Source organism: Orbicella faveolata, unplaced genomic scaffold, assembly GCF_042242905.1.
Source record: "Orbicella faveolata isolate gen_17 unplaced genomic scaffold, um_ofav_v1 contig_34, whole genome shotgun sequence".
Classification (NCBI taxonomy): domain Eukaryota; kingdom Metazoa; phylum Cnidaria; class Anthozoa; order Scleractinia; family Merulinidae; genus Orbicella; species Orbicella faveolata.
The window spans coordinates 7,752,885-7,766,565 of NW_028301563.1; the positions used below are offsets into that span (position 1 = coordinate 7,752,885).

Genomic DNA, 13,681 nt, shown 5'->3' on the forward strand with positions numbered 1-13,681 from the left:
TTTTTCGCTAGAACGAATCTACTTAGGGACCGTTCATTTTTTATGAGGGAGGGGGGGCTGGTGGGATTTGGGAAGCACCATTTAAAAATCACATGACCCCCCTCAGCTTACCAATTTTTTCACATGGCCCCCTCCCCCCTTATAGCGGTAATTTTTTGGGATGACCCCCCAAAAAAAATTGAGCAAACAATATTTAGATTTGAACTTTTTTAATATTTCTCTATTATCCCCCTACTTCACGTTATTGTGCTCACTATGAAGACAATATTTACAATCCCTATACTACAGAGAGCTGTTGTTTAAAAAACAAATCAAAAGAAAGAGAAGTCAATTTCGGATCTCCTAGTTATGGCTCGCCCTGAGCTTGTGGCATTTGGCCTCTCATTGGCGTCTTCCTCATCTGAATTGATGAATGCAAGAATGACGTCACTTGAGTCATCTTCTCCCCCAGAGTCAATGGCATCACTGTCATACTCATCATTGTCACTTTCGTCCGTTTCACTGCTGTCAGCACTTGCCCTGTTGTCATTTTGTGTCAATGTCCTGGCATTTCTCAGTGTTGGTTGGCCAGCTCTGAGAGGACTCTTCTGCTGCAAGCATGAATCTCTTACAATTGCCTTTACTTTCTCACTGTTGCTGCTTTTCAAATGCTGCTTCAGCCCGAGGTGGTTCAAGTACTTGTTTAGTTCTGGAACACGTAGCGTTTTAAGCTTGGTTAGATCTTCCCACAACTTAGTCCAAGTATAATCCTCATATGATTTATCTTTTGTGTCCCTACTTAACTTTGCCTTTTCTTCTGCTTTTTTTTTTTCCTTTTAAATTCCAGCACTTCAAGATGCTGAAGATAATCCAGCACAAACTTTGACTTGACAATAAACTTATCTGAAAATAGAGCAACGCTCTCTGGGTGAGATAAAACCAGCCTGCCACTTCCATGCTCTTTCTTCGCTTGGACCATTGGCTGCCAGTCATCTGGATCATGCCCTTCATTTGGGGTCTTCTGGTAGGAGAGGTAGTGGTATTCCGGTAGGCAGGAATGGTCAGGAACTGGTTTAAGAAAAAGAAGCAATCTTTCTAAGTGCGGATGGCCGTTCAGAAAGGGCGAGTGAGTTTTCCATGCCAGGGTACCAGTTAAAGCCCAGTGATGGAAGAAAACTGAACTTCTCCATCAAAGAACACAGAGCAATGGTGGAAAAGTTGGATGTCATATTGAAAGATGTAAAGGAACACGATTCCACACTCTTTCAGTCCAATGGGCTTGCTTTAAAGCAGGGCGAAGAATTTGCCCACAGTTTTAATGTAAAACAGATCAAGCTAAGGTGACGAAGGTCACGCAGGACATGGAAGCACTAGACAATAAGAAGAGCAATTATAACAGCATATTCAAGGGCATACTCAAACAGCACATCAACAAAAGGAGAAGGAAAAGAGAAAACCGCAGAAAGTCAAATGAAAGAAAGAGGAAGCGGACTGAAAACATCGTCCAACGAGTTTATGGAATCTGTGTTGGAAACCTGCTAGGAAATGATCTTCCACAATGCCTTGTGTACCCTCCTAGAGCGGCCGTCCCGGAAGAGTGTATTAAGGTTGAGGATGTTGCCACGTCGTTATTTAGAAGAGATGGGCCATACGTCGCACAGCTCTTGGAAGGGAATCATTTCACCAATGCTGCAAGAAGCAGAATCACCACCAACCTTGAGCAGGAAGTCAGAGATTGTGTTTACACCTTCATGTACCCTGAAGAGTACACTCTGACGGAAAGCATTGCTGCTTCTTGCAGCATTGGTGAAAGAGACTCCCATAGCAGCACAAGCGGCGACGAAGAACTCGACGACAGCGAAGATGAAGATGAGTGCCAGTGAAAGTTGCATTCCAAAATAACAGTGTTAAATACTTTGTTTCAGTATCCACAAATGCTTTTTGTCGCCAAACGTTTTTTAAAGCAGAAGGAAAGTTTGTAATAAATTTGTATCCTGCCTTCTATGTTTATTCTATAGCAATTTTTTTGATATTCAGACATTATGCCATTTTAAAGTTTTACTAAAATATTTCACGTGACCCCCCTTTTTCCCTTATTTTTTTGGGATGGCCCCCCCGCGAAAGCCATTTTTTTTCGCATGCCCCTCCCCAAATCCCACCAGCCCCCCCTACCTTATAAAAAATGAAGGGTCCCTTATTATTTGAAATAGTTCTGCGAAAAAATTTTTGAATTCCGTTAAATCCTCGATTTTCTGTGCCACGACGAAATCTCGAAAATAGCTCCAAAACACTGCCATTTTGTTTCACGACCGAGTTTGAGGAGAATGGGTCCAGCGGCTCTTGTGACGTCTACCCAGGAAGGTTGGATATCTCGTTTCCTCTCATTTCCTTCAGGATGGTGCAATACACATTCGAAAAGTGCGCAGAAACGCCTTCCAGAGGTGCTATCGGCTGTTGCAGCAATATTCCAGATTTAAAGAAAGGTATACTGTACAATTTACTGACGATGATCGGCTAATGGTGCAATAAAGACGTAAACGATGGTTGATTTTGTCGAACCGAAACAAGCGAACTGAATCTGTGAGAACCATTGAAGAACTCTCACTGGAATTTGTTCCGCAGACTTTCGAACGCTATTTTCATAAATTTTCTGCTTAAAGCTAACCAGCAATTTGTAGAAATACTACCTACAACCTATATCTTCCAATCCCGCAGTATTTATAACATAACCGGCAAAGTTGTGTGATCCGGTCATGATCAAGAAGCGTTATACTGATATGTAAATAGATCGCAACTGTACACCGCTAACCAACACGTATTTCTTTTTCGATTTAGATGAAAGTCGAAGATTAATCCTCTAGAATTACATGATAACAAAATTGTTAGACTCACAGAGTTTTTCGAAGGTTTGGAAATCAGCAGTGCGACAAAGATTCTGTGCAATAGCGTCGAAAATATGACCGCGTAACATTATCTGCGGACCGCTTAGGGAACACATCCTTTTCGCTCATCCGACGAATTTCACTGCAAACTTTGAGAATAATTTACATTGGTTATTTGGAGTTACGACTTAAAACGTGTGACAATGTGAAATCGGTAATTGTATGAAATGTTTCCTTCCGGCTTGCTTTCCGCAGCTTCAAAAATACAGGTCCAAACAATACGGTTTTCAATCGATCGAAGCCAATGTTTTGGAGGTCATCAAGTCTCGAAAACTGCAACACGTACGTCGCTCTTATAAACATGAAGCATTCAACTGAAAGTAAAACACAAACTGGATTTAACAGAACCTTGATAAAATACATTCTCGGTAAGGACAAATGTAAACGGGCTATAAACACGCGTGGGAATCTTATGTTTAGTTGACGAAATTACCATCCAAAGCAGTCCTTGAGTTTTCTTTCCTGCTTTTCGTTTGCCTGCTCCTCCACTTCGTATCTAGCTTTCCATTCCTAATATACAAGCAGCTCGTCCGCAAAGACGTCTTCCCCGTCGTCGCTTGAAATATTGTAAATTGCTCTCAAAGCTCTAAGCGGTGAGTTCACAGTTGTCGAACGTGCTCGATCGAAGTTTATTTCGGAGCCTTCCGAATCGAAACTTAACTCTGACTCCAGTGACGAAAAAGAAATGATTCTGAGACAAAACTTGGACGTTTTAGTCCCAAAATACATCGGAACGATTAGTTTTGCGTTCTATTTTCTCGAGCAAATACAGAGAGTTGACTGAGGCGCTATTGTGTTTGGTTCCTGGGTAGACGTCATCAGGTACCGCCGCCCCAGACTCCCTAAAACGCGGTCGTGAAACACTTAATCGCGACTTTGAAAGGGCATAGAAAATCGAGGATTCAACCAAATTCAAAAATTTCTTCGCCCAAATGCTTCAAATAAAGTCTAGAAAAAAAAAAAAATTGGGGGCTAGGTGCACTTTAACCGTGGCGATGTCTGAGAGTGATTTCGTACACTAATCACCGAAAATGTGGCTGAAACATACTGGAAATATAACACGAGGCATCGTGGAACGTCCAGTTGTCGACATGTCGCGAGGTAAGTGGAATATATCATTATTTTCTCTGTGCATCGTTATTTTCATGTTATTATGCTAATTAGGACGGCGGTCTTTATTGACAAAAACACAGCTTAAACTTCTTCTTCTAACATTTTACAGTTTTAACTGCCCCAAAATCTTATTGCATGTTTTTACAGGTGAGACATTCCTCTTTAAGTGAAGGGTAGTTTTGGAATCTCAAGTGATGTACTTTTGGCGATATTTTCCTTAAACCTTCACTATTTTGTGGCGCTTCATGAGTAGTCCGAAAGGGAAGAAATTTAAAATTCTGTAGAAAAATCAGGTGATGATCAAATTGCCAAAACAGCCTCTCAATGTAACAAGAAACATTTGCTTGTCTCGAATAAAGGGTTTTTACCCGGATTTAGATCGTTTTCTTCGTATGGCAAATTGTTAAAAATGTGCCCTAAAATGGCCGCTGAAAGCCCTCTCAGAGGGGCAAAACCAAGATGGTGGCCCCAGCGCTAAAATACGAATCGAATTGAACTGAAAGTTATATTTTTGTGAATCACTTATCTAGGCCATTCATCTGAGAAAGTTTGAGGAATTTGATTTTTTTCTGGTCCAAATGACCATAGTTGAAAATTACAGAGGGCACCTCTTAAATAGTAAATGGGACACCCACTGTCCTAATCTCTGAATGACCATACAGTGCACTGAAAATGTGGGTAGTAAATTACGATCAATTATTGCAAAACTAGACTAAGTGATTTGGTCACTTAACATCTTACAACCACTGTCACAGAAACATGAAATCTATTCTGCACAGACACTTAAGAGCATTTTCAAACCTTCAGACAGCTCTCCCAAACCTGCTGTAATAGTGACCTCTCTGTAGATATCAGAGGAACACATCTTGCACTTATCTTTATCAGTTTCCTTTGGACACCCACAAAAGCAAAAATTGTCATTGTTGACACATGCTGGGATGTACTGGCCACTACATTTGGTGTAGCCAGAGTGATGTGGGTCAGCCCTTCTAAGCCAAACATTGGAACAAAATCACGCTTTAGAACAACCTCCCATCTTGTTGCAAGACTAGCATGCTTGGTATATTGTTGTAATCTTACATGCTAAGCTTCTTGGCCTTGCATGCTATTAATGCCTAAACCAACTTTATACTTCTTATACAAGAACTCAGTGTGGCATGGTACAACATATCCTGTTGTCTAAACAGTTGGATTAACAATCTGAAGTAGTGTGGAAACAACATTAAAGAACCTCTGACAATGACCCTTCAATGCCATTAAGTCTTCCCCATCTATATTTACCCTTGAAAAAGGTGAAACTGCCCCCCTCAGCTCTAAAGCACAATTTGCAATTGCACAAAGTCTCATTTTGGTTTCAGGTGGATCATCATCACTCTCCGAAGCTGAAACTAGGTACATAAACTTATGGCTAAGTTTCTTACTTTCTTTGCCTGTAAATCTGTAGTCAAAGCTATTTTTTCGACCACTGTTGAGCCATTTTGTCACTTTTTTCATTAGCCTTCCAGCCTTAACTTCTGTTTTGAGTACTGAAAGGTACTTGGCAAAAGACGAATTCTCTGGAACATCATTAACATCTTTGCATGAAGAGGGGATGTTGGATTTTTCAAGACTCAAACTCAGTATGGTACTGTGGATAAATTGCCATGCATTGTTGACATTATGAAGGGGCTCGGCAAGTCCAAGATCAACATATGGACCAATTAAAGGTTCGAATTCCTGCCTTGATTCTTTCCCTCTTATAAAATCAAGAACTTTTGTTCTCCTTGTTGATTCTGCATAAGATGATTGATCAAGCTTTTCCTTGAGCTGTTTCACACCCTCAACCACTTCTAATCTCTTTGCATAAACCCAAGGGTGCCATGTATTTCCTGGCTCAGGTCCAAGTGACCCATTTGTAATGTGTTTGTTAGTTTCATTTACATTGCCAAAGAAAAGAAGAAAGCTGCATTACTGAGTTCTCCAGAATACGATGCCAAAAATTTCATGTCTGATGGAAACAATTCAAGTGAAAACTTAACACTGAAATTTCTTATGTGAAAAGTTTTTTCCTTGATGGATTGAAATTCATGAACCAGTTTTTTTGCAAACCTTTTCATGACAATGTGATTTTCTGAGCAGTTGGCTCCTGCCAAAAAGAAATTTTCTTTTTCACTGGTAATGTGGGTTCCACTGTTGACAAACGATAGAAGCCACGCTGTGGCTTCATCATCCTTAACAAAAGGTGCTCCGTCGGCACCACATGCCACATGAAAATGATACCTCTCCTCACCAAAATGCATAAGGTGTGAATTTTCACCTAAAGATTCATCAATAAAAATAAAGAGGTCTGCCAGTTCAAGTAAAAGATCAGTAAGCTCTCTATAAGCCCCATTCACATGCTCACTTTCATCTAAGTCATAATACAACTCAGATAGATCATGAACTTTGGCTACATTCCAGTTACTTTTAATATACTGCTTGACTTTATCGCAAGTCAACAGCTTAGGGATCCGTGCACCTTTAAGTAGTTGAATTGCTTTCCTTCGCTTGCTAGTAGTACTACAACACATGGACAAATTGGACCTTATTGCTTTGTACTTTTCCTTACTAAGCAAACCATTACTATAAAGTACTTTTGCACTGCATAGGGAGTTATCATTACTGATTTCAAAGCTTTCAACAGAGGATTTAACAACTGATCCTATCACTTTATTTACAACTTTGCTGGAATTTGCAACATAATCAATAAGCTGTTTAGGTGAGGCTTTGTTTACTAAAGTAACCCACATGCCATCCAAGGCAGGCTTTTTGTTATCTGAGGTGCCTCCATGAACCTCTTTGCAGCTCTCCAGAGTTTCCTTCTTTCTGCGTCTGCTTGAAATCTCGGTCTTGGGAACTGAAAGTACTTCTGAATTTGTATCACTGATTTGAGTAGGTTCACGCTGCCTTTTAAGTATTTTTCTCTTCCCTGTGGAGAACAAAAGATGTCATTCATTGTATTAATGTTTCCCATAACCGGTAAATTCTAACTTATAGTCACCTCAGGCACACAAGAGAAAAACACCACTGACCTCAATATTATTATTTACCTTGGTCACAGTGTAAGTTGTGAAACTGTGAATGCATAGATTTGATTTTAATTAAAGTTACTGTACATGTAATAAACAATACAACTTGAGGTTAGCCCATCTTGATCGAAAGTCCTGAATACCTCAGTGAAACACTATTTCAAATGAATACTAAAATACTACATATCCAAAACTTCAACAAATCAAGTTTAAACAATGGAAACCATTATTACCAATTTTGGCATTTATATCCCCACTTCTGAAGGGCAACTAGGGAGAGAATACCTATAAACAGAGCCACACACTCTACCTATGTTTTGTTTTTCACTAAAATAGATTTAAATACCGTTTGCCCTGAGAGCTCGTCAAGAGGTCTGAGATGTAAACTTGACATACAATAAATAAATATTAAAAAAAAGTGTTGCCAAGCTGTTCAGAATAAAACAAATGTATATATCCTTACTTATTGTTTCTGGTGCTAGTTGTCGTTTGGTAGAAGATAGTGCAGCTTCTTTCTCTTGAATCCTCTTCAGCTGTGTACAGAGGGCAAGAACATGAGTAGAATTCTATACACAATGATCAGTTATCAACCAAGGCATGTTATTTAGACATACATATCTTGGCAAACGTTTTCAGCACCAAACACTATAAAATAAAATTCGGTCATTGGACATTGGCCGTCCATATATTCTCATTTCAATATTTTACCTTCCTGGATGCCAAGTTCAACTTTGTCTTTTCCTTTGAATATGCATCACTGACCTCTCGTTTCTAGGTCAGTAAAAAGTACATCAATAAGAAACTCAGATAAAATAATTAAATGACCATTGCTGTCCTGCAATATATATGCCCATCGAGTGCCAAATTGCCTGGGCTGTGTGAAAATCAGGATAAAGATTGAGATGTTGGAGGAATTTAACGATAGGAAATGTGTCCTTTGTAGTGTTATCGCTAGAGGATTAAGGCCTGCTAAAGCTGTCTACATCATTTGAAAAATGATTCATTAAAAATCTCCTTGGGAATTTTCCATCATGGGTCCATCATGCTTTGCCAATTTCCAGGAATGGGGGCATTTGAATCCCTATTATGAGCATAAGTGCTGCATTTGAACATCAGCAGCAGCCAGCAGGAACAACTCAAAAAATTAGAATGCCTCAGGTGGGGAAGGGGGAAGGGGGGCATGTGGAAGTTCTGAATTGCTCAGTACTTTAATATGGTTGCAATCAAGCTTCCCGAGAAAAAAAGTTACAGCATCTTCTTCAGTGTCCCAGGAAAAATAAGACATTAACTTTACATATATCTGGCACTGTAGACACATTAAAATTCATGAGACTGACCTCATCCAAAACAGAATCCAACTTTTCCTTCTCTTTTCGTAATGACTTGCACTCCAACAAGTAATTTGCTTTCAAGTTTCTCATACCATATTTGTATTCCCCAATTGGAAATCTCCTTTTGTTTACAGTTCTTGTTGACACACGACGATGTCTTCGTTTCCTTGCCATTTCCAGTTCTCTTTAATCAAGTCCCACGTACTTTTTGGCTAATCCCAAAAGACATCTCTTGAAAGATTCTTGATTGTGGAATTGTAAAATCAGAGACACCTGTCAACCTGCATAAGCAAATAAAAGCACAGATACGGTAAATGAGCTTTTGCAGTACATCAAGTCCAAAGTTTTGTTAAGTTCACATTAATACCTGTCTTAAACTACATAAATTACGTACGCCGTACAAGATTTTGTCACCCCAGCAGAGCGACCAGACCGAAAACTTTTTTGAAAGAAACAACATTCCTGTCTGCAGGAACGTATGATTTCAGATTTTCACTTGCTGCTCCTAAATTCAAGATTTTCGAAAAATAATCTTGCCATATCGACCACCGCTGAGATAACAAATTTGCAGAACAAAAACAGACATAATTCATCCAAACTGAACGGGAAAATGCTCAAAAACAGATCAAAATGAAGCTTACCTGACCAGCATCTCAGCCATCTTTGTCAAACTCAGCTACGAGGTTTAGACTTCGCATAATTCTCTTCGAAAGATAAAATTGTTTAGCATAAATTTGAATAATCCGCCCTTCATTGTTGCCGCCATCTTGGATTTTTCCGCTGCTTAATGAGATGACTGGAATAGACCCTTTGCAGCTGGGGTCACGTGACCAAATTTTTCCTAGAAATTTTTTTATATTATTCGCTATAACTTAAAGAATGGCAGAAATGGAAAGAGCGCATCGAAAACACTAAAATGGCCAAGTTTGAGGCCGCAAGAATTAAAGAGTAAGTTTATACGACAATTTGAATTTTAGGAAAATTTAGAAGATTTGTATGGAAAATGTTGCTGGAGAGCAAGGCCTTGCTCTCCAACAACTTTTTCCATACAAATCTTCTTATTCTTTTAAAAATTCAGACCGTCATAAAATCTCATTCTTTAATGATGGGGGTCTCAAACTTGGCCATTTTTATATTTCCGACATGCTTTTTCCATTTCTGGCATTCATTAAGTTATAGCCCATAATTTTATGAAAAATAGGTCACGTGATGGCTTAGCTGCAAAGGGCCTATCACGGACTCGCGAGCTCGGCATGGGCCCAAATCAGCTTAAATCGATACCCTATTTATTACCAAAACGATTCAAAAACCATACCCTTAGGGGCCGCACATACCTAAATAGCTCATGTAACGGAGAACCCCCCCCCCCCACCCCCTCGCGGAGTGTCGGTTGTATAAATGTATTTTTGATGGAGGGTGCTTTCCACTAAATCCACAATTTTGGTTTGAATTTCCACACTTTGGTATGCCCAAATTTTGTCGAGTTTCTTCCCGTGACGTGGATTTCCGTTCCATTTTATTTTGCACGCAGAATGTTTTTCGAATATCTTAGTCGAATGCCTGTTCCCTTTTCGGAAATTTAACAATTCCCAGAATTTCCAGAGACTTTGGTAGGACATTTCCGTACCATTTGCCTCGATTTGGAAATTCAGGAACTTTTAATTCAAGCCGGATAGCGCCGCAAATTTCTATTGCCGCTTTTCATGTGACGTCATCGTTTTCCAAAATAAGAAATTACCAATCCTTCTGAAGTTTCAGTTTCATCAGATGTAAGACCCTTTAATAACTTGATGTTTTGCAGCGTTTAAGCTCTACAGGGTTCCTCATTTTGAAGTAGGGCACGTTTGAATTTCCAAGTTTATGCGTTGTGTGACATTAAAATGGCGGCCCGATAAGGCTCTCGGATAGTTAAAAAGATGAGTTATTGCTCAAGTTTTTGCTAACTAAACAGTTATTGCTATAGAAAAAGTATTAATTTCAATGTGTTGGAGCTCTAGAGTAATAACGTTTCGTTTCAATGGCAAAACTCAATGACAGATGTTTCTGTTACTTTACGGCCGCCATGTTTGTGTCCCTCCGAGGGGCAAAAACATGGCGACTCCATACAAAGCTCTATAAATTTGTGTGAAACACTTCTCCGAATAGCGGGAGAACGAAAAACTGCACAGACCTAAATCTTGGCGAGGTTGTTTATGTATCATAATCTTTCATATCCCAGCTTCTTGACTTAATTTATTGAATGGTTATGATTTTTATATTTGATGGCGTGACACTGTAAACCAGCCATAATTAAGTGGCAAACATAGACAGGAAAATACAACTTAAAGACAGTCAACAGACATCCACTGTCAGCTTAAGTGGAACACAATAACCATTCACTATTTAATTTCATTGTTTCTCGCTGAGTAAGAAATCTCGACTCGCCTCTCACCTGAACGTTTTTCGTACTCCACTGCTCCTTTGCACTCGGCCATGGTGTACTGATTCTTAAAATTAGAAATTTGACAATTGCGATAGTTCGGTTCAGGTATCGTGACTTAATATAGAGCCCTCCTCTCAGCAAACACCGCCAACCTTTGAATCTGTTCTTAAAATGAGGTCTGTTCTTCCCATGACGCGTGGCTCGAGCTTTATTTGACCCCCCAAAAGTACCATTTAAAACGGAAATGACGACATTTTCCTTGTTACTTTTCTGTTTTTATTTCCTCTCGAGAGAGCACCCTAAAAGATACTCTGACGGCAAAAAGTAGTGTGAACATCCTAAGTGAGACCAAAATCCGTGATTTACACCCCTAAGCGAGACGACGAGCAACACTGACCTTTTGAAATCAAATGGGAGTCTCCGCCCACCTCCGGCCCCTCCTTACTTTACCAGCACTTACTTTAAACGCCTGAACATTAAATTGCAATAAGCAAAGGACAAACAGCTAAAAAATGCAATGGTTTTACTGCACATGTAGCTCAAATAGTTTCGTTTAACAGTTGAACACCACACAGTGCTAGGTTACCGTGTCTCGCTTGTTAACCTCTTCTCCAATCCCTGGCAAAAGTAGTTGGGACAGTTGCGCTAGATCACGTGTCCCCCCATCCCCCCTAATCAATGCTGGAAAATGTCGCGTTTTTCTCAACAAAAAAGGGACAAAATCACCTGATTATCAACATTGTAAGTGAATGAGGGGCGGGGGAGAGGGGGAGGGGAGAACTTGCTTTGTGTCCCAACGTTTTTGTCTGGAATTGTCTGAAAGAAGAATTTAAAGAATGTCAAACCACTCGCTGTAAAACAAGTTGGAGAAAAGGGGTAGTTGTACTATCTCGCGGGTACAGCTAACGAGCGCTACTAAAAAGAAACAGCATGCAACGACATGTTTTACCTGGGTAGGCGCCAAAAATCGTAAAGTCATATTTTTAAATGACCTTCTACGGTAGGCGATCGATAAGTCCGTAAAATAAACCTCAATTGCTTCTCAAGGAGCAAATGACTCACTTGTCCGCCCCTCAAATCCAACTATGCGCAAGATATTGTGTTGAAAAGGATGTTTCTATTTCCTGCACTGAAAAAATCATCTTGTCTACTTCTTTAGAGGGGTGGTTGATTGGCGCCAAACAGAAATGATGTAAATTCGGCTGAAACAGTGCGCACCGAGCAAGTGAATATTTTCGCCTTGTCCTTGCTGTCTCGCGGAGTTTATCAGTGGACAGCAATAAAGCGTTGCTGCTACCTAAACGCGATTAAATTCGGCATGTCTCTCTTCGTTTTCCTCTCCAATACCGGAACGCGTATAAAGCGAGGTGTGTTCTCGGCTTTGGAAGTGTCACCGGGTAAAACATTTTGGTTCCAAACTGCTTCGTGTCATTCGAATTATACCTTTTTCCGCTTCATAGGAATTACTAAAAACTATTTAACATTGTTTGGGATCAAGAACTAGCAAAACAGAGCTTTGCGAGAAGGTTTATATGGTTAACCGTTCAATTAAGATAGGAAGGGTAGACGTGTAGTTAACTTAGTCTCCGGCAAATGGATGATCATATTTCAAGTGTCAAACTCTACTATTTTGCCACCAAATTGCTTCCATCCTGTATTTCAAATGATGTGAAGTAAGAAATTTGTGTACCTTCTGCCAATTGGGAAGATCAGCGAAGGTTAGGTTGCAAAACGCTGACTTTCAAATAGTTAACCGTTGTTGGTTATTCGTGCGCGTTAATTAAATGCATGGAACCCGGAAGTTGTTGTGTCGCGTGTAATCGTGACATATCTGAACACTGTACACGGGTAAGCTTCGATCAACTTATTTAACACTATTCCGTGAAACAACACAAAGATCTGCTACTTCGCGAATTAATAATCCTGGAAAATGTCCTAAATAACAGACAAGAGCTCTAAATCCCATTTTACTTGAAGCAGATCGCAAGTTTCGTTCTATTACAGGCGGTTACGAGTTATATTCCACGAATATCTGCACCGAGGCTTAATCCAGATGGACGTAGAAAAGTTCTCTCCAATTTACAGAGACAAAGTGTACGTCATTGACCCGAAATCAAAACTCTAAAATATTGTGACGCCATGACAATCGTTGGCGTTACCTTCACTAGAAAATTCTTCGCATATCTCTTTCAGACAATCCCGGACAAACGTAGTTGGGACAGCTGAGCTGGATCACGTATTCCCCATCCTCCCTAATGAATGTTGACAAATGTCGCGTTTTTCTCAACAAAAAGGGACAAAATCACCTGATTATCAACATCGTAAGTGGTGGGAAGGGAGAACTTGCTTCGTGTCCCAACTTTTTTGTCTGGGATTGTAAACTGGTTACCAGTCATGCATACAAAGTCATGCAATGGATTCCATGGCCCACTGCTCTTGCAACGCCCTCTGGTCTGAAAAGCTTTACATGGGAAGTGCTGAACCATTTTGAACGACATCAAACAATCCGAGACATATTATATCCCAGACAAACGTAGTTTACGTTGGGACAGCTGAGCTGGATCACGTATTCCCCATCCCCCCTGATCAATGTTGGCAAATGTCGCGTTTTTCTCAATCAAAAGGGACAAAATCACCTGATTATCAACATCGTAAGTGGTGGGAAGGGAAAACTTGCCTCGTGTCCCAACTTTTTTGTCTGGGATTGTAGACTGGTTACTAGTCATGCATACAAAGTCATGCAATGTATTCCATGACCCACTACTCTTTGAACGCCTTCTGATCTGAAAAGCTTTACATGGGAAGTGCTGCACCATTTTGAACGACATCAAACAAACCCTGCACAGT

General features: G+C 40.0%; 1 protein-coding gene and 1 pseudogene across 2 annotated transcripts in view; one reads left to right on the forward strand and one right to left on the reverse strand.

Moving 5' to 3' along the window:
• Window positions 1-13,681, forward strand: part of LOC149104515 (pancreatic secretory granule membrane major glycoprotein GP2-like) — a 290,181-nt gene that overhangs the window by 165,194 nt on the left and 111,306 nt on the right. The gene's annotated exons all lie outside the window — the stretch shown is intronic.
• On the reverse strand, window positions 4,652-9,146 carry LOC149104527 (uncharacterized; annotated as a pseudogene). Its single transcript, XR_016201197.1, has 4 exons — window positions 8,419-9,146; window positions 7,790-7,852; window positions 7,545-7,614; window positions 4,652-6,981 (listed from the first exon to the last, which is right to left on the reverse strand). The product of XR_016201197.1 is annotated as an uncharacterized LOC149104527 (transcript).